Source organism: Eubalaena glacialis, chromosome 10, assembly GCF_028564815.1.
Source record: "Eubalaena glacialis isolate mEubGla1 chromosome 10, mEubGla1.1.hap2.+ XY, whole genome shotgun sequence".
In the NCBI taxonomy this organism is placed as follows: Eukaryota; Metazoa; Chordata; class Mammalia; order Artiodactyla; family Balaenidae; genus Eubalaena; species Eubalaena glacialis.
Genome location: NC_083725.1, coordinates 102942800 through 102968845, shown reverse-complemented (window position 1 = coordinate 102968845; position 26046 = coordinate 102942800). Strand labels below are relative to the sequence as shown.

Here is a 26046-nt window from a genome sequence, read left to right as displayed (position 1 = left end):
ACATGTAATATATCTGGTCGCATTTCACTAGTCAAAGCAAGTCACCTAATTTCATGAGTGTCATGAAACTTCATGGGCGCTTAAGCATGGGAAAATGAAATTGGGTGGGCCCAAGGTAGTGACAAGGGTACTTATGAATGAAAGAGGATGGCAGGAAAAGCCGAGTCTGAGAAGGAGATATGAAGATGGTACACAGTAGGGGGAAAAAAAAAGCTAAATATTATGGACACCTCCTCCCTCTGGTCACCAAATACTCAAATAACTCTGTGATAGTTAATTTTATGTGTCAACTTGACTGAGCCACAATATCTAGATATTTGGTCCAATATTATTCTGGATGTTTCTGTGAAGGTAATTTTTGGTTGAGAGTAACATTTAAATGAGTAGACTTTGAGTAAAACAGATTATTTTGCATAATGTGGGTGGGCCTCATTCAACCAGTTGAAAGCCTTAATGGAACAAGGGCCAACCTCTTCTGAGCAAGAAGAAATTCTGCCTATAGTCTGTCTTTGGACTGGAATTGCAAATATTCCTGACAGAACAAGTTCTTCGTTTAAAAGAGATCATGTTTGAATGGGTAAAAGATGATATCCAATGAGATTCAAAGGCATTAGTCCAACTTCTAACAGGCAGTGCAATCCTCAGGCAGAGTACCAAGATTGGAGAGGGATGAAATTTATATGGTCCAAGAGGATAATAAACAAACACATATCCTATCGGTTCTGTTTCTCTGGAGAACCCTGACTAATACAGACTTGTATTTCTGTGTAGAACACATTCATTCCCCCATAACAGGCATCCAGTTGCTGTGTCCAGCTCAGAGTCTCAGACCCTAAAAGAGGCCCTGTAGTCTTCATCAGTGTGGCGATAGCCCTGGAGATCTATGAATCAAAGGGCAAATTATGTGCCCCTTTCACAGCTTATAGGTAGTAATCAAACACTGATGGGAATAAACACTTCTGGAGGATTGGATATGTTCTTTGATTAGGTATAGTTCTGCTCTATTGGAGGGGTTCCTCTGTTCATGAATTCCAATTTATATTCTTTTGGTTTGTCCTTTAGGGGTATTATTCTTTTTTCACCATGCTTCTTGGCTGCATCTGAAATGTACCCTGGAAAATATGCTCTCCTAGGAGAGATGAGCAGCTTTTTCAACCCACTTTCTGCCCAAGGGTCTTTTAAAAATTTCATGTGTAAGTCTTTGTCTCAAAAACTTAGCTGGCTTCTTACTTATCTGGTAGACTCTGTGTGCTGGTAGCTACTCTAGTGGTACTTTTTAGGGTGTATCTCTTAGCTTTTGCTACATTTCTTTGGTTTTCTTCTCCAATTACTTCTTTCTCTCTGTAGGCTGAATTATGGGCACCTAGAACTCATTAGGTTTCAGTGGGGAAACAACACCCCTTGTCTCTAATTTCATAGCCAATGTGTCTAATTGAAATGAATTACTAGGCAGCTGAATCCTTACTCTAAGACACCTTGATCACTTCAGGGCTTTAACAATGAGTGTGCTGGTCATACTTTTGATTGAATCCTTACTCCAGCCTGAGTTCTAATGAACTATGCCCTGAAGGTCTTCTTGTTTTTCTTGCTTTATATTTTATGCTGCAAGTCCTTGAATTTGTGGACTGTCTTTATTCTCTTTAATTACTTATAAGCAGGCAGATTATGTTCTGAGCTCATTTTTTTTTTTTTTCTTAGTGATTTGCTAAACATAGACAACACAATGAATTAACATTATATGTTCTAATTTTCCCCTAAAGATACAAGTTCATTAGTTCTACAGAATAATTGCCAACTTACAAGAGGTGACATCTTCACCAAATGCCTTGCTGTTACATAAGAGAAGTTACCATCTTTTTTTCTCTCCTTTAACAATTTTTTCACTGTTTTTATCCATTAAGCCTTTAGGTCTTGATATGATAGTGGTCTTCTTTTAGGTATCAATTTTTTCATGAGTTTAAATAGACTAGTTCAGTAAAAGCAACTCCAACAGATCAGTGGCTTCAAATTCAAATAACAAAGGCATATATAAATATATATATATACTTTTTTATTATACATTAGAAATCAGCTCTGTTCTATGCCATTCTTATTTAGGACTGCCAGCTGTGGAAGGTTTCATCTTTATGCTTCCATGTTTGCTGAGGGAGACAAATAGGAACATGAATATTGCACACTGACTATTAAATCCTCCCCCCAAAAATGACATGTGTGACTTCTCCTCATGTGTTAATGGACAAAGCAATATACATGACCACAATAAACTTCAAAGGGGTGGGAATGTGCCATCCTACCATATGCCTGGAAGAAAAACTAGAAATATTGAGTGAACAATATTAATGACTGCTACATGCTTATACCCAACAATACTTTATTTTTGAGAAGAATGCCAGATTGTAATCTCCAAAAGGGCAACACCATTTTTTTCTTGTTGATTGCCATATCGTTGGCTCAGTGCATAGAAATAAGTCGGTACTCAATAAACATTTGTTTAATTAATTGGATGTAACAATGTTTTCTTAATACTGATAGAAGATGCATGACATTTCAGATTTGTAGAGTGCACTTCAACCATTCCATCAAATACAAGCTCTCACTGCCTTTGCATTGATTTGCAAAATGTATATGGCTTTTTCTCTTGGATATTTTCTCTCTCTATGTCATGGAAGTTATGAGTGATGGCCAACTTTCCAAAGAAGAGTATAAAATTATTAACAAACTGGAGGCATTTTTAAAAAGCACAGAGAGAAAACAAGCTGGAAGGGGGATTCTGGCATTGGGGTATACTTTTGCTGATGAATTACTTTCTGTACCAGAAACATATTTCAAATAATCTTGACAAGAGAATGAATGAACTGCCAGGAACTATCCTAAGGCAGCACCAAATTTAGGGCTTTTGTAACCAATACCAACTTTATTCTTCCTCTATTGCAAGTATCTTCAAAGGAGTTGTAAACAATGATCAGACAACTCCAAAGATAATAGGTGTGGTTCAAGGAATAGCTTATTCAACGTTAGGACAGCTGAGGAGAAAAGCCAGTCATTTTCTGGGGGACAAATATATTCTCATTAAACAATGCATTACATTTTCGTTAAAATGGTACTTATAATCCCTACTCCAAAAATATGAATACATGTATAGTGTGGTGTTGAGTGTGAGGAGGAAAGGAAGGGGAAAGAGGAGAAGATAGAAATGAGAGAGACAGAGAAACAGAAGAGGTTAATTTACTGTTCTTACATGTTGAATTACATATATCTACATTTTTTCCCCTAAACTAAAAATAAAATTGCTTTGCAATACACAAACTCAGCTGCAAAGTCACTGATCGTTAAGAGTATTCCCAAACTTTGCATTTGTTGTACCCAACGAGAAGTTGTGCTATTTGTCTACAGAAGCATGAAAGAGTGGGTTTTAGTATGCTTGTATGGAGTAGCACTGGTTGGAGGATTCCAGAAATGCAGCTCTTGCTGGACCTCAAACTTATTGAATTATATCCCCCTCAGAGCACTGATACTAATTTACAAAGAGCCAGATTGTATTAGTTTTCCATTGCTGATGTAGCAAGTTAATACAAACTTCGTGGCTTAAAACAGCCAACTTAATATCTTACAATTCTGTTTGACAGAAGTCTGACCACAGGTCTCACTGGGCTAAAATTTAGGTGTCAGGAGGACTGCATTTCTTTCTGAAGGCTCTAGGGAAGAATCCATTTCTTTGCTAATTAAAATTTAGTTCCTTGCAGTTGTAGGACTGAGATCCCTGTTTACTTGCTGGCTGTCAGCTGAGGGTCATTCTCAGCTTCTTGAGGCCTTTCACATGCCTTGGCTCATGGCCTTCTCTGTCTTCAAAGCCAGTAATGGCAGGTCAATTCCTTCTCACTTCTGAATCTCTCCAATCCATTCTTCTGCCATTCTCTTCCACTGTTAAGGACTCCTTTGCTTAGATTGGGCCTACCTGATAATACAAAATAATCCCCTCATCTCAAAGTTTTTAACTTAAATCATAAGTGCAAAAAAAACCTTTTGCTATGTAATGTAACAAATTAGGACATGGACATTTTAGGGAAGGGGTACGTTATTCTGCCTACCACAAAGGTATAAGTGTCTTATCCATGTGTGGGCTTCTCTGAGATAAATGAGTGAATGTTAGAAGTAAACAGGAAACTAGCCACTCATGGATTTGGAAAAACCTAAATGCAGTTTACCCTATTAGCATGGGGGAAATAATCGTATACCTTTCTCACTACAAAAATATAGAAAATTTAATATACTTAGCCCAGAACTGTTTCTAGATGAGGTTCCATAAAACAATGCATAAAGGAACATGAAACCAAGATGCAGTCTCATTAGTTTAGGAATGTGAAAGTGCTTTGTGGGCCCATAAATAATTATACAAATAAAATGTTTTCCTTTAATATCTTCACCAAGTTATGATTCTGAATGTGTGACCATATCTGCTAAACGTGTCCTACACAGATGAATACAAATATGGATGTGTGATTAAACTTGACTGAAGTAGATTTAATTAACCTGGAGAAGAGAAAAATCAACGAGTATTTGAAAGGTGTCTTTATTTTTATAAGGGACTAATATGAAATTAGAAATGTGCTGTGCATTTTTGACGATTGAAGTGGTCCCAATGAATGCTTGCTTCTAGGATACTGATTTCTGTTCTACATAAAGCAAGATTTTCTAATAATCTGAACAGTCTAAAAATGGATAGGACTGCATCATAAGATCATAACCTTCCTGTCACTTAGAGGTCAACCAACAGTGGTGGATGAGCCCTTAGTAGGGGTATTTTGGATAGATTTTAAGCACTAAAGAGAAGGGTTATATACAGTTTTTAGTAGTGTGGTCCTTTTTTCCTAATCAAATTTTCTTTATTTCTTTTTTTTTTTTTTAACATCTTTATTGGAGTATAATTGCTTTACAATGGTGTGTCAGTTTCTGCTTTATAACAAAGTGAATCAGTTATACATATACATATGTCCCCATATCTCTTCCCTCTTGCGTCTCCCTCCCTCCCACCCTCCCTATCCTACCCCTCTAGGTGGTCACAAAGCACCGAGCTGATCTCCCTGTGCTATGTGGCTGCTTCCCACTAGCTATCTATTTTACGTTTGGTAGTGTATATATGTCCATGCCACTCTCTCACTTTGTCCCAGCTTACCCTTCCCCCTCCCCGTATCCTCAAGTCCATTCTCTAGTAGGTCTGCGTCTTTATTCTCATCTTGCAGCTAGGTTCTTCATGACCTTTTTTTTTTTTTTTTTTTTTTTTTTTTTTTACATTCCATATATATGCGTTAGCATACGGTAATTGTTTTTCTCTTTCTGGCTTACTTCACTCTGTATGACAGACTCTAGGTCCATCCACCTCATTACAAATACCTCCATTTCATTTCTTTTTATGGCTGAGTAATATTCCATTCTATATATGTGCCACATCTTCTTTATCCATTCATCTGTTGATGGACACTTAGGTTGCTTCTGTGTCCTGGCTATTGTAAATAGAGCTGCAATGAACATTTTGGTACATGACTCTTTTTGAATTATGGTTTTCTCAGGGTATATGCCCAGTAGTGGGATTGCCAATTCTTAGTCTGACAATATTTTTATCTAGCTTTTTATGTCTTTCAAACATGTAAAAATTAAATCTCAAGTTGTTTGAAATAGACAAACTGCCATAATTGAAAAGCATAACATTTACATGAAATGTGCAGATTTCTATATGCTAATGATTATAAACATATATCAATTGATTACTGCACACTATTCATTTGTTAATATATTTTTTTAAAGAATTATTTATTTATTCATTTATTTGGTTGCGCCGGGTCTTAGTTGTGGCAGGCGGGCTCCTTAGTTGCGGCATGCAAACTCTCAGTTGCGGCACACGAACTCTTAGTTGCGGCGTGCGTGTGGGATCTAGTTCCCCGATCAGGGATCTAACCCGGGCCCCCTGAATTGGGAGTGTGGAATCCTAACCACTGCGCCACCAGAGTAGTCCCTAATATTTGTTTTATGTGAAGCATTATCCCGCTTGGTTTTGAGAATACAGACAGACCCAGGCTTCACAAAGCTTACGAATTGGTGGGGGAGACAGAGGCTAAACTAATGAGCAGATGAACAGATCATTTCTCACAGATTATGTTATAAAGAAGATAAGCAGGATGATGGGTTAAAAAGAATAGCAGAAAGACCAATTTAAATAAGGTAATTAGGGAAGAACTTTCAGAGGAGCTGACATTTAAACTGAATCTGAAGTGTAAGAAAGGGCCAGCTCCTTTACATAACCTTATGAGTTATTAATCCTTTCAATATCACTATGAGTTGAGAACTACTATTGTCTTAATTTCATAGAGGAAGAAACTGAGACTTAACAAAGATTTACCTTGAGCACGAGTTTAAATGCTCAGGGTTGGTAAAGCTTGAATTGGGACTCGAATCTTTAGGATCCCACAACCTGTTAGGGCTGGAATCCATGACCTTTAGTTTTTAGGTCCCTTCTGACTCTGAGTTTCTGTGAGTGAAACTGACTAGTACAACTAGGACAGAGTGAACATATAGGGCATGCTATTCTCTCTCTGTCGGGCTAGTGAATTCACTGGTAACTTGACAAATGCTAAACTTTCATGAAGGAGTTAGAATACTGTGACTCGGAAATATACTCTAAAGCCGATGGTGCTAGTTACAATTTTTGTTTTGGACATGGATTGTGGTAGACTCAGAGACAGAAATCGGTGAAAGACAATTTCCCAGTTTACTTTGATGCCATTTCGATATTGTTGATGTATTAAATGTACATTGGTCGAATAAAAGAAATTTAGGTATCCAGGATGAATATACCTACTGAAGACAAGTAGTTCCTTATCTTGGGTTTAACTCATCACTGAGAGTAGGGTTAAGTCAGGGGGCAAATCTGGGTGAGGAAGAGACCTGTGCAGTAGTACCAGCTACCCCTGCTCTTATGTAACATTGGAAGAAGCCGTATTATTTCTCTGAAACTCAGTTTCCTCATCATGCTCAAAGGCTTTCTGACAGTGCGAGTGACAAAGCTGTAAAAGCCAATCTCTTCTTCATATTTAAAAAGTTGATGGAAACAAAGATGTGAGTTTAAGAGTCAAGCTTCATGCAAAAATTCGACCTCTAGTGAAGAACACCATCTTCAGAGAGGGCTGCTTAAAGGAAGCACAGTGCACCTTGTAGACAGTTCCAGAAAATATCATTGGTATAGATCCCCCAAAACAGAAAAAAAAGTAAATTATTAACTTCATAAATTAAATTTCATTTCCCCTTTTGAATGTTTTCCTACAATTCTTTAAATCTGTCTATGCTTTAATGCCAGCATCATGTATTTATTTGGCCCACGTCCACTCTCTTTCTAAATTCAGAACACACACCCACACACACACTAGCATTTCTTTAAGTTTGAGAAGGCTACGTGTATACCATTAACACATATATCTTCATAATAAAAAAGCCTACCATACTTCACAATGCCAAGAGGCACTACTTATTTATATATCATATAAATGGTGGCCCCTTGAATGGGAGAATGTGACGGTTCTCACTTATCTTGCTTAATTATCACAAAAATCAAATAGGTAGTTTTTGTTATTCCCTTTTCTAAGATGAGAACATTGAGCCTCAAAAGCATTAAAATCACATAGCTATTAAGTGGCAGAGCTGGGTTGATATTTGGATCCGAATGATGCTAAAGCCACAATAAATTTATTATTCCATGAAGCGTATTGTTATAATACTATCAAATAATACTCACAATTACCCCAAGGTTCTTTTATAAGTGGAAATCATACATTAGAGGCCATTTATATCATTTATCTTAGAGGAAAAATAATGCCTTGCAGCAGCTGTCCCTTCTAGGTAAAGGCACAAACTATAGATCCAGCCACTTTTTAAAAGCTGAACATTTACAAGTTGAGGGGTCATGCAGAATTTTTTCTTAAACTTCTCCTTTTTGAGAGCTGCCCAGGAAGTCTCTCAGCAATAATCTTTCTGTTACAGATACATGTTTCTGGTTTTTTTCCTAGCCACATTATGGAGAGAAGAAAAAAACAAAAAACAAACAAACAAACAAAAAACTGTTGACAGGATTAAACCTGTCACCCCAAAATTTTAGAATTTAAATATGAAAATTTTACCTCCTATTGAATAAGACATACATATATAAAGGTTAATTGGTTTTATGTCTGAACGGTGACACTCATTAATTCTCTTTACTTTTTCTAGCACTAGGGAAGAGTATTTTTATGTGGCCACAGTAAAAGTTGATGTAAATATATATTTAATGATGACAAACATCAGCAGAGTGAAGGGGTAGAGTTTAAAAGGAACTAAAGCATATGCAAATTTGAAAGAAGTGGACTTCAATGTCATGAATCATAGTTTGTTATGTACTTGAGTGGGGGATAGAGTATACGATACTAGTCTTGCTATACCAGCATTCTCAGATTTGCCACCCACTCAGTGTACGGCTTTGAATATACTCAGGATAGTTCATTAATTTTAAGTTTCTTTTTACCGTTTAATACTTAATGGAGAGAAGATGTGATATCTCAAAAAAAGTTGATGCTGATTATGACTCTGCAAAGAAAAATCATCTTTATTTAAATACAGATTAAAATGAAGAATATGTGCTACTACAATGTTAATGTGGTTACTTAGCAGAGAGAAAAAGAATGCCAGCTTAATGAGTCCATAAGCTTTGTTCCTCTTTTGACAATCATTTTTATTTTGTTTCATGACCATAGTTTTGCCTTCCTGCTGCTCCTTTTCCCACCTTAATACCCCAGCCAAGCTAGATGCAAATATTGTAGTTTGTGTGAGCAGGCTGAACAAATGTCATTGGAGTAAATTCATCACCACTTCCTGGGAAACATCGCAAAGTATGTGCCGTGATGGGTTGGTAGGTCCGTGATTAGATAGGCATACGTTTTACTCTCTTAAACTCTATGAAATAAACCATGTGATATAGTTGGAAAATATTGGAGATAATATATTGTATTTACTTTTCCTGTAAGAAGTGACTTAATTGGATTTTGTCTACTGCAATTACCTAAATTCATCTAATGGACTTGATATACAGATTTTATGATGCTCTTAAAAACCACACTTATAAATTCATGAATATGAATATCAACCAGTTTTCTACCTTCAAATTAAGGTTGATTAAATGTCTTAAATAGTTGTGTTACTAATATTCTTTCTGAATTTTAATGAACATAGCTTATTAAACCCTAGGATTGATCATGATTTTTAGACCTCACATCAAATTCAATTCCTTGAATTGCTTCATATGTGTCAGTTGTGTTTCCATAATCAGATTTAAAAATTTCAAATAATAGTTTTAGGTCTTTTTCATCTATATATTCTTCTGGTGAAATTCTTCTTGCTTCCTAAACCTCTGCTCTTTCTCTTGGGTAATGCATAGAATAAAATAGATGCTCAATATATATTTTCTGAATTGAATATGTTATTTTTCTCTCTCCTGTGGCACCCAGAGCAGTCTAGATCATCTGAAAAGAACACAATAAATTCTTATTGATCAATGATGGATATGTCCTAAACTTATGTGTGAGAATCTTAGCCTCCACAGAATCACATCTATATTCCTATCAGAATGCATAACAATAATTTTTTTAAAGATCTTATTTTGATTCTTAATATTGTATGACTAAAAGATAACCTTATTCCTGAATTTTAAAGTACAATTATAAAAGGAAGGAAATAAGAAAATGAAGAAAATTCCCCTTGGTTACTTAAAATGAGAGATTCACAGTTGTCTATTATATCTCCTGATCTTAATCAAGGCAGACAGGTAGAGTGGAAAGAGGTTGTTTTCTGAGATCCTAAAAATGTGACTTGTCATTCAAGCACTGCCCTTCAGTACCTTTGTGAATTAGGCCAAATCATTAACCTTTTTGAGTTTCCGTTGTCTCCTTTGGACAATTAGTATAATAATTATATTTGATATGCAAGATGGATCTGAGAATTAAAGAAACTACCATATATAAAAGGACTGTAAATAAATGCCTCACAAAGACAGAAGGTCAAAAGGTGTGAATTCCCAGGTTTCCTATCACTCTGCTATACTTGCATAATACAACCGACAAAGTAAAAATAGTAACTCATTGAAATAGGATACATGCGGCTGGTCTATACACTTCATTAATAGGAAAAAGCATTGTGCTATGTTTGAAATTTCTGTGGATACACCACCTTAAGTGGATGGATTAAGTCATCAGAAAATTCCCATTGTGTTCAGTGAGTGGTTGCTGTGTTTTTGTCTGCTTTTTGTTTTTTAATAGCCTTATCCTTTTCACCGTTTTTCATTCTTTTCAATGTATTTTATACGATCATTCTATGAAAGTGAATTGTATGTTGACTCCAAATATTGTCAGTTGAAGTCAGTGTTTACTAAGGCAAATTCAATGAAAGCAGTGTACAATTCATCAACTCAATTTTTTTTTTTTCTAGTTAAACAATGATTTTGTTGCTTGAGTAAACAGACAAATTTATGCAACCAGGGCAGAGGCTGTGGATGACTTGTGTTTCCAGTGGTGGGGAGGACTCGTTTGGTGTTGTAATATCGAGCCAACCGGTGAATAAGGCTCTAAAGCAGAATCAGACGGAATTTAGCATCTTTATCCTTTCTGTTTCTCTCAAGATGCTTTCGAACAGCAACAGGTTTCTTCATTAAATGATAGAGCTCCTCAGGAAGATCAGGAGCAAGTCCTTTGGACTTAAGAATTCTCAAGATTTTATTGCCTGTCACAAAACGTACTTGTGCAACACCATGTGAGCCTCTCAGGATCACACCGATTTGCGAGGGTGTCAGGCCCTTCTTGGCCAGTTTGTAGATATGCTCCTTTACGTCATCAGATGTCAGCTTCAGCCAGATGGGGATGCTGTGGCGGTAGGGCAGAGCCAACTGGGACAGGCCCTTCCCTGGAGCATGAATGCGACCTATGATGGTGGCGGTGTGGTTCAACTCAGTTGTTAAAACCACAAACTAAAATATGAAACACATAGAATTTTACATAAAGAAGAATTGATGCAAAAATGGATAAATGTATAGCTTATCCAGAGTAGAGAAAATTTTCTCATTTAAAGTAAGAAAGAAAGCAAGATATTATTTCCAACTCTTATCCACCAAAGGTTCAATGGCGATGTTACAGGAAAGTCCACATTAAAGGACGGTATCATATACAGAAAAAGACACCTTACAAGTGTTAGTTGTTCCATATGTTATCTCATTTTGCATTAACTGCTAATATAGGTATAATATCGGGGCAAAATTGCACTTTATTCTTCCTATCTCACCTCCTAGATGTATGTTCCCTAAATGGTATGGTAATGCTCCCATAATACCCAGCACAGTACTTTGCTAGGAGTTCAATAAATGTTTGTTGAATTGAATTACCACATTAACACGTAAGTTGTGAGATTGAGGAGTTTACAGCCTTTAAATCTTATTTTAAAATCTAGGTTTACACAAATTTGCATATTATTTAAAATGAATATATTAAGCCCAAATCAGTGTCTAATTTATATGCATTTCCACGAACTCACTTTGATAGTTTGAAGTGTTACCACTGACCAACACATTGGATAGGACAAGAAGATGACCTTATTCATTTTTGGGAATTGACAATTTTTTAGAAGATTGCCCAGATGCTTGTTTATTTACCAATTGATATTTTTTTTTTCCAAATGAACTCTCCTTGGAGATTTTTATTTACAGTTATTCGTTCACCACTTTTTGAGCCCTGTCGCTTTGTTGACTTCATGTGCTTAGTTTGAGGGACACTGCTGGATGCTTCTTTGATAAATAAAGCTGATCATGTCTTGTAAGTAAATGATGACATGTAGCTGAAGCAATTAAAAGATTTAGCTCTTTACCAATTTGTTGTTTTATTGAATAGTCGTATTTCATTCAAGAAAGAGAACACGCTCGTGGCTTGTGGCATTGCAATACATGTACCTTTTCTTTAGAGAAGCTCATATAAACTTATGATAGAAATTGGCCTCTTTGTCAATTTAAAGAGAAATTAAACTGGCTTCTTTTCAATTTCTTTTACCCTCCTTCTCATTCTTTTATCCAAGTAAGTTAGTTCTACACATCTTTATATAAAGTCTCAGAGAGAAAAATCCAACATGATGTTTATCAAGCTAGAGTGCCTATTCAGTATGCAAAAAAAAAAAAAAAAAAAAAAATCACCTTGCTTTTTCTATTGCAGTGCCCTTAAATTGAAGCTATGTGCCTGATCAGGCAAAAATACCTGTGCTTCATATTTCATAGCATCTAAAGCTGGCTTCTTCTGTCTATGTAAATAATTTTAAGTGAAAGATACTGGCATTGTTTAACAAGATGAGATTTAGCAAGATATTTTTGACAGGGTTTCCAAAGAAACCACAAAACAATAATGTAGTGAACCCTGATTTTAGAACAAACTCAACTTCTAAATGATTCAAAGAAGCACCATGGATACTTATGAACTTAAAAAAATTTTGAGGAAAAACCACAGCTTAGTTTCCAATCAGTCAAGACTTTGAACAATGTATTTCTGTTGGGAATAAAGAAAGAAGGGGGCTCTATAAAAAGAAAAAGCTGTAGAGAGGAGGAATTGTATTTTAAAGGCTACACACGTCCAAGGTGTTCAGTTGATGAGGTCTTTGTCTTGTAGTCACCAAGCTTCATTCGGTGTTTCTATAATCACAATGCAGTTTTTACACTCTGCAATTATCTTTAATTGTAAGGATATGCAACCCCTTAATTAAGCTAAAGGGAAGATAGTAGCTGTTCATATTGAAGAACCCGTGAGCTCCAATAGCCTGTTTTGATGTCTGAATGATTTTGACACTCTCTTGAATAGTGATTGCCGCATTTTGTTCCTTGCTTTGGGTGAGTTTCTTAAAGGAAAAAATGCTGTAGGCCATCCCCTTAATAACTTTCCTCATTGCAGCCTGGTTAGCAGAGACTCCTTCTGAAAGTCATCTGCTCCTACGTGTCCAGGTGGAAGGAAAAGTAACTCAGCACCACAGGTACTAGTCATTTTGGCTGGAAGAAAAAGTTCCACAACATGTCACTCTCTACCAGTGGCTGTGGTTTCAGCCAAAGACCTTGAAGTGTATGACAGAAGGTTTTATTCGATGCTGAAAGGATAGCTAAGTTGACAGCATGTAAGTAAGTGATGTATTTGTGTACCTCTATGTTTGTCAGCCTGGAACACAACCACACCCCTCAACAACACGTACACATACATACGCAAGCCACCACCACCATCGTTACCATTATACATTGAAACCCTGTTGTTCCAGGTTCAGCTCAGAGGTAACTATTTTAATTGAACTGTTTGTGTTTCCTTTGTTTCTCTGCTCACTCCATATATCAAAAGCAATCACTCCTTTCACTAGTATTTCCATAGTACAATGTTTGTAACTCTATTTAACCTATATTTTATTCTGTCTCATATCATTATAAGATATTAAAATGACTCTTACCCCTAACAGATTATAAATACCCTCAAAGCAAGTAATAATGGTTTTTACCCTTTATCCTTTTTTTCTTTGTGTGTGAATAATATATACCTACAGAACACACACACACAAATATTTATCTATATAAACACACACACATACATAGAGAACATATAGAGTATAAATAGAATATATGCATGTATGATCATATGCTATATAATATGAGTTTTAAGAAAGAGAGAAAGAGAAAGAGATTGCCTTTTCTTATGTATTAGCTTCTGAAAAGGCAATAAAATCATTCCATTTGCCAGGTAATCACCCCTATTCCAGTGAGAGTGTTATATCATTATACTATCAATTTTATATTTTTAAAACTTAACACTATAACACACACAACTGAATCCAATCCCTCTTCCTCCCCTCCAAAAAAGGAAAATCAATTATTTGTATCATTCAGGTTGATAGGATCTTGCAGTATTGTAGAGTTATCCCTACAGATCTTTGCAGAAGTCAGAATTGCACTACTCTCTCCATTCTCTGCTCCCACAGCCCATCTCTGTATTCTGACAATAAGTACACCTCTCTTTTCCTTCTTCTCTTCTCACATTTAGGATTCACTTAGAGAATATACTTAGAATACCCATCAGGCAGTAATTTTCAAGTTGGAAAACACTGGAAGAGGTGTGCTACAAGTCTAACAAAAGCTTTTGAAAAATGCCATATCAAGTAATTGCACAATTTTACTTTCAGTGTATCAAAACATTCTTGTACAGCCTTCATGGATGTTTAGAAATATCACATTTGAATGTTCATGCCTCTTAAAGAGGAGAAAAAGCTGGAGTACCAATTTGTGAGGTTACTTGGCAGGAAAAACTCTGCCTTACAGAATTCAATACTATATATAAATATTGAAAAGTTCTCCAAAACACTTAACATCCATTTCCCACAAACACTCAATAATAAAAAAAAATGTGGATACTTTCTTAATTCAGTGAAATAGGAATACCTCAATCCTAAAACCATAGACTTCTCTACTGGAAAAGTTATAGAGGCATCCCCACTGAACTCAGGAATTAGGCAGAGGTGCCTACTACTTCTCCAACTGTTTGACACTATATAGGAGATATTAGCCATTGGAATTAAGGTAACACATAAAAGCATGGAACTGAAAGAGAAGTCAGATTATTTGCAAATGACATAATAGTATACTTAGAAAATCCTGGAGAATCAATGTTAAAAATAATTTAAACAGTGCAATAATTCAATAAGATAATAAGATGTAAAATTAATATACAAAGTCAATAGCCTTCTGTATTAGTTAGCTATTGCTATAAAACAAACCACTCCAAAACAAGTAGATTTGAACAAATGGACAGACATCTATTATTCCTGGATAGGATTTCTTAACATCAGAAAGATATAATCTCTCCCTAAGTGAGAAAATTGATAGTAAAGTGAATTAGTGAAATTAGCTGGTACCAATAAAAATATCAACAAGTATTTTACTGATGCCAGATGAATTGATGCTAAAGATCATATAGGATAATAAATATGTACACATAACTCAGAAAAAAAAATGAGAAAGAGTGATGACAGGCACATGAATAGAGCAGGAAGACACAATAGAAAAATTTAGAAATAGACCCAAATATATAGGATTTGTTTTTATTTTTTTTAATGTTTATATAGTTAAAGTGGCATCTCAAACCATTAAAGAGAAATTTTAAATAAAAAGATCAATTTGGATCTGTACTCCTTCTTATAGATAAGAAATTACACCAAATCCATAAGATGTGATGCATTAGTTTTGTTTATTTTAATTCATCATAAAAGTACTAGAAGCAAAAAAAATTGAATTCATTTGTAATTTGACTGTAGAGGAATATTTTTTAACACTGACTCAAAATCTAGATTCAACATATTTGAAATTGATAAATTTGACTGCATAATATAAAGAAATATTTCATGACAGATACTAACAAATCAAAGTTAAAAGGCCAATGATGAAAATAAGGAAAATATTGGCAAATTATATCACAGATAAAGGGCTAAAATCCCTAATATAAATCACATTTTTTAAATAAGGAGGAAGACCAAAAGCTCATAAAGTGGGCAAAAGACATAAATAGCCATTTGACACAATAAAAGACATACAAAAGGCTCTTAGATGAAAATATAGTCAATTTCATTCATAATAAGAAAAATGCAAATTAAAAATATACTTGTCTCTTTCTCACCTCTCCAAATGGCAAAATTTGAGAGCTTGACAACACGCTCTGCTCATATGGTTGTGAGAAAATAAATCATCTCGTATGATTCTAATGAGAATGTAGAATGATAACATCCATATTGGAAAGAGTTTGACAAAATATTACCGCAGTATGTATGTAGTTATCATTTGACCCAGCTGTCCTACTAGGAATTTATCCTGAATATATAGCTCAAAAGTGTGAGAAAACATATGCATGAGTTTATTCATTGCAGTATTTTGTATAAGTTTCAAAACATTGCAACAACTTAAATGCACAGACAGTGGATTCTTATTCAGCTGGTTCTCCCCTTCCCCCCAAAATATGTTTAAATCTTCATTAAGATTGATAATGATTTCCAGTATATCTTTTTAAGTGAAAAGCAAAGTTCAAAAGATTATATATAAAAGGTATCATACTTCACACATGCACACATATGTAATTATATATTTATATAAAATGTATGTATACACACATACCTGTATAGTATGCTATCTTTATATATATGTTCATGTATTATCTTTGTGTAAACAAATAAGAATATTTATTTGTATTTGCATATGTTTACAAACAGAAACTTAGAAAGAATAAGCCAGAAACTAGTGCAGTCGGTTATCTACAAGGGGTAGGTTGTTATGAGGTATAAGAGAGAAGATGAGACTTGTCTATCTTTTTATATACTTTTGCCTTTTACTCTAGAAAAACTTTATACTCATTCAAAAATAAGTAAATAATTATGGAGTAAAAAACACTAAAACTGAAACAAATAAAAATCAAAGTCTAACTTTTAATCAAATGTATAGCAAAAGACTAAATCTAAACGCATTTTGAACAGAGTATTCTGTTTTACACTTTCAACGGGATTATAACCTAAGGATAAAAACAATTGCATTTTAGTTAGTAGGCTTGATGTTGGTACTGGAGTAGCTATTCCAAATTATTTTTTACGTATTGTAGGATGGGTAAATATTTGTGTTATCATTTTGGGGAAAGAGAAATAGAAATATGAAATGGGGTAAAGGTGGAGAAGAAACCCCAGAATTAACATGAACCCATGATTTAAAATACCTATCACCTATCCATCTATTTTTTTTTTCCTTAATTTGGTCTAAGTATGCATCTTAAAAACAATGATACTCAGTAGTAATTAGCACACTAAGCATCAAGATTTTGTTTCTAAAAACTGCTTTCCCTTAGAAAGGATCATTGGTCTTCAGAGAAATGTTTCATTCCACAGGTGACTTGGGAAAGCACAAGTTGAGCCTGGAACATCTTGATTCACAGAGCAAGAAGATGCTCAAAGCCAAAGAGTACATTTCAAAATAACACAGAAACCAACCTGAGGGTGTTCCAACTGGCCAAATTTAGGGCAATTTATGCATCAAAATGAATAATGGAAACATATATTATAAATTTAATAAAGAAGCCATGAATATATATGAATCCTAATTTTTTTAGGTGAATGAAGAAGGGAAAGCTGCTATTAACAGAAGAATAACAAATGATACAAAGTGCAAAAATTATAAAGTCAACATTTAACATCCACAGCAGTAATAATTCAGGCAAGAATCATCCATGAACACTAAAGACATGGAGCAAAAATTGCCCAGATACAGGATATTCACACAGTCTCAAGCTATTTCCCCCCCACACACATATATTTTCATTTTTATCCACAAAGGGAAGAAAGTATCTTGAAATGGAAAAAACTGAAAACCGTACTTAAACCAAATAATTACACTGCACCAAGTGATGTGAAAAGCAGGTATATTATTCTTTAATCTACTAATCCTGATCCTAAATTTTGTTTCCAGCTTTTTCCTGTATTCATGCCTTTACTCCTAAGAATAAGACTTGCCCAATTAATCATTTGAGCCTTTCTACAAAACTGCTATGTGTGCAATCACCATGCCTGCCGTCCTCTGTGCCTCTGTTACATATAGCTCTCCTACTCAGAAATACTCTTCATTAAGACACAGTTTTATAAAGAACACAAATCTATGTTGGGGAGAGCCCAATTTTGTCTGTGGATAATCAGAAAGGATCTGAATTAGAATCATACTAGCTGTTTTAAAAAACAGATCCAAAATTTCATGGCTCAACAAGACACAAGTTTATTTCTCTCTCAAGAAACAGTCCCTTATAGGTATTCGTGCTGAGTACTCCTAGGGATATGGTTTCATCTGCTTTTAGCTGTTGTCATAAAGAAGGGCACAGAGGATCATGGCATGAAAGTTTTCATGACCTAAGCATCATTTCGACTTACATCCTGTTGGAGAAAACTTAGTCATATGGCCATTCCTAGTGCAAGACAAGCTGACAAATGTAAATGTTCAGCCAAAGAAAAAGAGAACTAATTTGGGGGTATATCTAGCAGTCCTTGAAATATGGTCCATCATCCCAGTCCAGGCATCTATAAATGACAACACTTGGAATGGATTCTTTACAAACTAAAAGAAAAAGAGTTGCTTTGACTTTTGAAATGACTACATCAATATTCTGTAATGAGCATTCTAGATATTTGACTATATGTGATTAAATACAATAAAGTGTAGAGAATACAGCGTGTGTTCTGTTATCCATCTTTAGGAACTTCTTTAAAATATTTTGATTTTTAATCTTAATACATATATTTCAGGAAGCAGGTTGAGCTGGTTTTGACATTTCTTCTATTGTTGCCACATGGCTCTTATGCAGCTATCACAGACCTGTGTGTATCATGACCACTGTTTGTCTGGAGGGCCCTCGTTATTGATTTTTAAAATATTGATGCAGTTGGGACCAGCAGTTGGTCAAATATTTTTTAAATCAAATAAAGCAGAGAATTATTAAAACTGATAAAATTCATAACTTCAACATTTTACGTTAATTTTGAACCCACATTATCTTGCCAATTTTTCAATCTAAGACCAAGGAGTTCTAAGTTTTCTATCATTTGTACACCAGACCTCAAAATATGTCCATAGTTTCTACTTGGTTTTTACTTTTTCTTTTCTTTTTTTGTGTGAAGCACGAACTCACAGCCATCTGATATACAATCTGAAATTAGATTTCTTTTATATTCATACGATTTTTCCCATCTTTATCAGTCTCAAATACAACTAATATTCAGCAAAAGATTTTTACTGATTCTCCTTTATTGAATATTTTCAAAGAAGTCAATTTATATTTCATAGAAACAACAACTCTTTCACTTTGCCGAGATATTTCATAGGCTTAGGTAATATTTAATCAAATTCTTTAATTATAATAATAAAGGCAAAACTGCATAAAAGTTTTGGATACAAGCAAATATTGTTGCTCAGCATACAAGTCGGTTTTGGAAGCAGAAGTGCAAAGTATGCCATAGACTTGATGGTTGTCCATGATTGGTCAACCAGCTGTAGACATCAATAAGTATGTTTTATAGAGAATCAGGGAGCTTTGATTAATCCAGCCAGTCTGTTAAGTGCAGGTCAGTTAAGAGAGTTTAGATTGTAATTCATGTACTTTGGCTCTCTACCAGCAGTAATATGTGCATACTGCTATCTTTCCATCTCTAGAAGTGTTCCCTCTGAAAGGTAAGCTTTGTTATGTAATCTCTAAAATGGGATAAGGTTTTTAGTCCTTTTGGATAGGAAAAATCATTCCTTATAGAAGTCTAGAAGTAAGTTCTTGATTTGCAAAATTCCTTGACACTTCCTGTGAATTTTAAATTTTCTCCCTGCGATGGAAGATTGGAACATTTACTGTCTAATCATTGAATCCCTGCTCTTATTTGGATTACATTAGAACTTATGTCTTATGATGAATTAATTAATGGACTGAGCCATTGTCCTGCATTTCATAGCTTGCATTTTTCAAATCATGGTTCAATTAACTCTTCTTGGTTTTGTGTAGGGTTTCTGAATTCCAGGGAAACCATTCCCTGTGCTTGCTAAAGTCAAAGCTTGGTCCTTCTGTTTTTAAACAAATTTAGAACTAAAAATATACACGACGCATAGCTTTGCTCTATTTTTTTTTTCTTCTGAACTCAAACCACTCTTGTCAGAACACAGAGCATTATTCCTCAGCATCTCAATACATTTCAAGTATTACTTCTGAAAAACCTACATAGACGAGAAACATTGAGTGAACAAAATTGTAAATTCACTTGAAAATCTGGATACTAGATAGTCTCTCCAAATTATCCTTTTATCATAAATACACACAGTTCAGACTGTTAGAAATTTTTCATATTGAAAATTTTCTCTTTACTTTTTAGGTCCTTAATCATGGTTTCTCTTCCTTCATAACTTTCTTAATATTTTATATATTTGCTTTTCCTTTATTACACTGTTAAAAATTTCTCTTTGGAATTAGATGCATCTGTTTCACCTCTGTGGTCTCAATGAAGTCAGTGATGATGTGCTTACACACTTCTCCCTGCCAATGCCTAGCACGATGCCTTATAAACTGTAGGAGCAGAAGCATACACATATATAAAACCTCCTTAAGTGTGCTACTGATGATTCCTTTGATATTTTAAAATAGCACATTTCTCTTCTTTCACTATATGTAATACTTTCTTGTTTTACTGTGTCTATGTATTTATACATGTTCTATATGGATATATATGCACAAATATACATATGATTTTGCTCTCTCTATATACATGAAAGAAGGGGGAAATGCCATTATTTATAGTTCCCAGATTTTAAGTTCTAGTACATTTTAAAATATAACTTAAAAAATACGGGTATTTTTGAATTGTTTGTACAGACTACTTTCTATCCTTTATTATAGTCTCAAGTTACCTGAAATGTGTACAAGATCTTAAAATATTAATGTAGAATCCAATGGATTTGAGGTGCACTTATACTAATTGAAATGAAGATTCACCAGTGAGAAGATGTGATTTTTCTCCCTCATAAAGAACTCAAGGAAATCTTGAAATGATATATTTCAAGGTAATGCCATGAGTGTTTCCTTTCTGCTTAGAATGGCTATTTATAGTTGGTTCAATTAATTCCTAGAGTGTGCAGGGCAAAGAATCCCTTTATCCTGTCACCCTAAAGAGCTAAGGGTATGGTCTGTGCTGAGCTAGAGCAAACTTTAAAGCTGATCAAACTTCTAAGCAAAATCCTATATTATGATTAGTGATGGACGTAGTCCTGTGAAGTGAATAGAGATGAAGGAATCACAAAAGGTTCTAAGGTTGGAGTTGGATGAAAGAATCCAAAGGATGAACTGTGTATCTAAGCCTTATCTAAACCCCCTTGGTGGCTGGAATTGGGTCCGAAATCTTGTTAGGACACACCTTCTTGGAAGATTTTATGCCTTTTCTCATTTTAGTCAGGTCAGATGAGCCAAGAGAGCAGTTTGCTGGTTCAAAAGCACCAAGGGAAATATGACTGAAATTGCACACATAGCCTCTAGGATTGGAGAGCAGGGTGCAGACGTCAGGACCATTTCAAAGCCTATGGGGCTATTTGGACCTAATTATTAGCAGAAAACAATATATAAAAATAATTTTGTAAGTTATAAAGTCACCTACATGTAATTATAGCAGAGAAAGCTACAAAGAGTAGCCAATGGCCAGATGAATTTCACTTTTACAGAACAGAGAAAAAGAATAAAAGAGATGAGCATGGTTTTTGGTGGTTTGTGTTCAGAAAAAAATAACACAAAGCTATGTATTGTATATTTTTATTTCTAAATATCTTTAAAAATTGGAGAATCAAGTGATGACTTTGTCAGGCACAGGAGATGGCTTCCCTGGAATTCAGAAGCACTGGGGCTGCTGCAGGCACTTTTTTTCAAGTTCATTCCTATATGAATGAGGATGTGTAACACCCACTGTTGTGACATCTCTGCTGATTATCAACTAAATGTAATTTTGTTTTGTTTTGTTTTGTTATATTTTACATAGTCTTCACAAAATTTAGGAAGGGTTATTTTTTTGATCCACTGTATAAGATTAAAAATATATAGATTATAGCAGTCTTCATAACTCAAATTTTGTTAGAAATGATGACAAACACAATTGATTCTAAGGTACAATTACTCCTAGAGTTAGATTTTATTGTTTCATTAAAACAATTTTAGCAATTTTTACTCTCAACTTTTCAGTTTCACATTTTTTCATTGAAAAATTTTTTCCACCCAGAACTCTGCTAAGTGCTTCAGCGAATACAAAGGTAATCAAGATGCAAATACTGAAAGAAAAAAAAAGATGCAAATACTGCACCAAAAATATTAGAAACCAATTATCTAGTCAATCAACAGATATTTATTAAGATTCTGCATTACAAAAGAGACTAATATTACGTAGAGAGACAATAATGAACGAGGTGGAGAGGACACCTCCTCTTATGGAGCTTACTTTCTAAGTAAGCTAATGGATCTGAGCATCTAATGGATGCTCAGATAAGAACATAAATAATGATTATGCAAGGCAGAGTATACTATATACCACAGTTACCAAGGTCAAAAGAGGATCACATCTTATCTCAATGGAGGTACGTGGAAAAAAATGAAAGGAGTGCTGGGTCTTGAAGTGTGGGCGAACTGTGCACGGGTTCAAAGAAGGGATAGCGTTTAAAGAAATAGCGCTTGGCAGAAATTCTAAAGGAAGTTAACATATATTCTTTTTGTTTTGGGTGGAGGGCTTGAATATCAGTAGGGTAAAGAGTTTAAGGAATTTGCACATAATTTTATTGCTGGGAAATACTAAAATTCTGGGATGCGGGAAGTGCCTGTATCAGAGCCAGGCATTAGAAAGTCTCTAACAAAATCCCATAATCAAATTGTTTGTTAATATTGTATAATTTTTTTTCTTTTCTCCATTCATGAAATGCAAATAATACATGGTCACTATTATCTCTGTGAAATGATTGTGCTGGACTTGTAATAGATTTATCCAAAGTGTAGACTGCCCGCAGTTCTAATGAGACTCCTAGAATACCTACAATATCAGACCCCTCAGAAACCAGGGAAACTCTTTTCCTAGCTGTTTTTTTAAATTAATTAATTTGTAAAATAAGATACTGATTTGGGGGAATATTTATAATTTGATTAAAACCAAGCTACTGAAACTGAGCAGGACCCAACATTACCAAAGAGTTTTGGAAATATTTGTTGAAATGTTTTCCATCTTTGGACTTAAAGACTATAAACAATTGGAGGTGAAATTATGAATTTTGAATAAAGAGTATCTAACCATTTTAGCCCTAAAGAAATTGGTAAGGAAAAAATTGATTTGGCAAGCATCTGTGAATTCAATTAATGATTTGAACCAAATATAATTTGCAAATGATTTCATGGCTATTAATGTGTCAGATAATGTGCAGATTTGTGACCTTAGGGTTAACTCAAAGCCACATGTATATTCCCTGAAAATTCACTGTGCCTGTTTTGATGATATTATCAAGAAATGGGCAGCTTGGATTCTTATGCTTAGATATGCAAGCCAGTAGGCAGAAGATACATATGACTTTTGTATGTGTCTGTGTTAAAAAATGTAACTAAAATACCTTTTTCTGGTGGTCCTTTCAAAATCAAGCCAACACCTTCAAATTTTTTTTTAGTTAGTTAATTAATTTATTTATTTTTGGCTGCGTTGGGTCTTCGTTGCTGCATGCAGGCTTTCTCTAGTTGTGGCGAGCGGGAGCTACTCTTCATTGTAGTGCGCGGGCTTCTCATTGCAGTGGCTTCTCTTTGTTGCGGAGCACGGACTCTACACACATGGGCTCAGTAGTTGTGGCTCGCGGGCTCTAGAGTGCAGGTTCAGTAGTTGTGGCGCACAGGCTTAGTTGCCCCCGCACCAGGGCTTGAAGCCACGTCCCCTGCATTGGCAGGTGGATTCCTAACTACTGCGCTATGAGGGAAGTCCAACACCTTCAAATTTGAAATCATACAGATTATAGTCTTTTAACACTGTAATGTTGTTCCTTGGTCATAAGTTGGTAAACTTTCTGGACGTAGCTGAAAGACTGTGTAAAACCATGAGTATTATTTACCCCTAATTGTGCCCCTGAGAACAACTAATCTAATTAACTTCAGAAAATTATCTCTTTAAATAATAAAAGTAAAACCTCCAGGATCCTACTGAAATTTTCTCTTAAGTTTGTTCCCACTTTGTTCCTTATTGTGTGGCAGCTTGAGACATTAAGAAGAGAGCTTGGTGTAGATTTGAATTGACTTAGGTTCAAATCCTGGCTTCTCTCCTCCTGATAGCTTTTGATCTTGGGCAAGTTTCTAAATTTCTCTGAGTCTTGTTGTCCTTATTTTAAAAATTGAGACTAAGACACCTAACTTTCAGGGTAATTTTGAAGATTAAGTATGTTGTAATAAGAAAAAAGTCTAGCTTACAATCCCTGACACTTAAGAGCTTGATAGGTGTTGGACATTCCATTCTGTATTTCCACTTCATGCCAAGCTATCTTACTCCATTGAGTGAATGGTCTCCTTACCAGTGGAAACCGCATTCTAAATTTTTGATCCAAGTTACAAGGACAAATTAATTGCTCACAGTGTATGCAGCATTGTGTGTATTTTCTTTTTCTTGTTTTATTATGACACAAATTTCTATATGTTATATTAAGCTCTTTTAAAAAATTTTTTATTGGAGTATAGTTGATTTAAAATGTGTTAGTTTCAGCTCTTTGATTAGGGCTCTCGTACAATCTAAATCCTTAGGAGAGGTATGATTAACTACTTGACAATGCAAGGATTGTTAGGTGTGTGGTCTTTAGAATGAGTCTAAATATGTGAACTTCCTACTGGTCATAAATTGAGGAAATATGGGACACAGCATGTACTAAGCTCTATTAGGCTTTTTAATATACACGGATTATAAGCCAGATATTATGTAAACACTATATTCATTTTCTCATTTAATCTATTCAACAACTCTACAAATATATACTATTATTATGCCCTTTTTGCAAAAAAATATGTTGACATCCAGAAAGCTTGAGTAACTTATTTAAAGTTAAATAGAAAGTGGGAATGTCAAATCACAGACAGATTTTCTGACCCAGTGATGCTTCTGGAGTATTAGTATAGGAATGCCTGAATGCAGAACATGCCAAAAAAACATAAATAGATTTTTATTTAATGTTATCTTGAATTACAAATAGTCAATGTGCATTGTATACAGGTTTTCTTTTTCAAGAAATATGATTCAAAATAATGTATTTTGTTTGTGTTCATTTTTCTTAAATCATGACATGGTCTAGATTTTTTTCTTTCTGAGTTTATTTTCATAAGGAATAACTGTTAATGGTATTAAATAGATATATATATATATACATATATATATACACAAACAAAAGCATAGCAAACAAAAGACACAGAAAGTCACATAAACTCATTCAACAAAGGAAACAATTGTTTATATTTTTGTATATATACTAGCAGAAAAATACTTGCACACAGATGAACACACGCAAATAGATTTATTATCCATAAAATAGAAGCATACCATAATACTATTTTGCAACTTTTTATTCACATTAAATAATATATCATGAGCATCTTTCCTTGACAAGAAATTTGCTTTCACAAAACTGAGCTTTATTTTTTTCTGTGCAGTATGTATAAAGGTGTTCCGCAATGTATTTTACTCTTTTCTTGAGCATTTAGGTTTAATGCTGCAGTGAACATGCTTTTAATGAAATCTTTGTGCACATTCTAAATTAGTTCATCAACATAAGTTCCTACAAGTATACTAGCTGCGTTATGTGGTACACTAAATTTTACAACTTTTGATCAGTATTGCCAAATTGCCCTCCAGGAAGTCAGAACTCTTTATATAGGAGAATATTTCATCGTTTTATTAATAATGGCTCATTGCTTTAAATAAAGATATTTAACACGTTAATTTAGTCCAAAATTCCTGAAGGAGAAAAATATAAAGGCAGATAAACATTTTAGTGTGAAAATTGCACTTGCCTTATAGGGCCATTGCTACTTCATAAACATTTACCTTGAACATCATAAATGTACACACAAGAGCCTTCAAATATCTGGAGAAGATATTTCATTATAAACATTCAACATAGCATGGCCTAAAAGTTTGAGATTTGGTTAATCAGGAGAAATTTCCATATTTTAATGAGGACATTAGCATATGTTTTTTTAATCACCATGAAATAAAAGAGCTCTTTCCAATTCTTTTTATGAGAAAGCTGATGTCATGGATGTGCTATTTAGTTTCCTTGAGGGAACAACATTTCCAAATAAGTGAGAACTGTTTTTCAGCAAAGAACTGCTTCCAAGTTGGTTAAAACTGGTTCAACATTCTGCTTTAAACTTACATTAGATGCAAGTG

General features: G+C 34.6%; 1 long non-coding RNA gene and 1 pseudogene across 1 annotated transcript in view; one reads left to right on the top strand and one right to left on the bottom strand.

The window, feature by feature from the left end:
• The window catches only part of LOC133099676 (uncharacterized), a 497785-nt gene that overhangs the window by 281045 nt on the left and 190694 nt on the right, over positions 1-26046 (top strand). The gene's annotated exons all lie outside the window — the stretch shown is intronic.
• LOC133099069 (small ribosomal subunit protein uS15-like) overlaps positions 10539-26046 on the bottom strand; it is a 172086-nt pseudogene continuing 156578 nt past the window's right edge.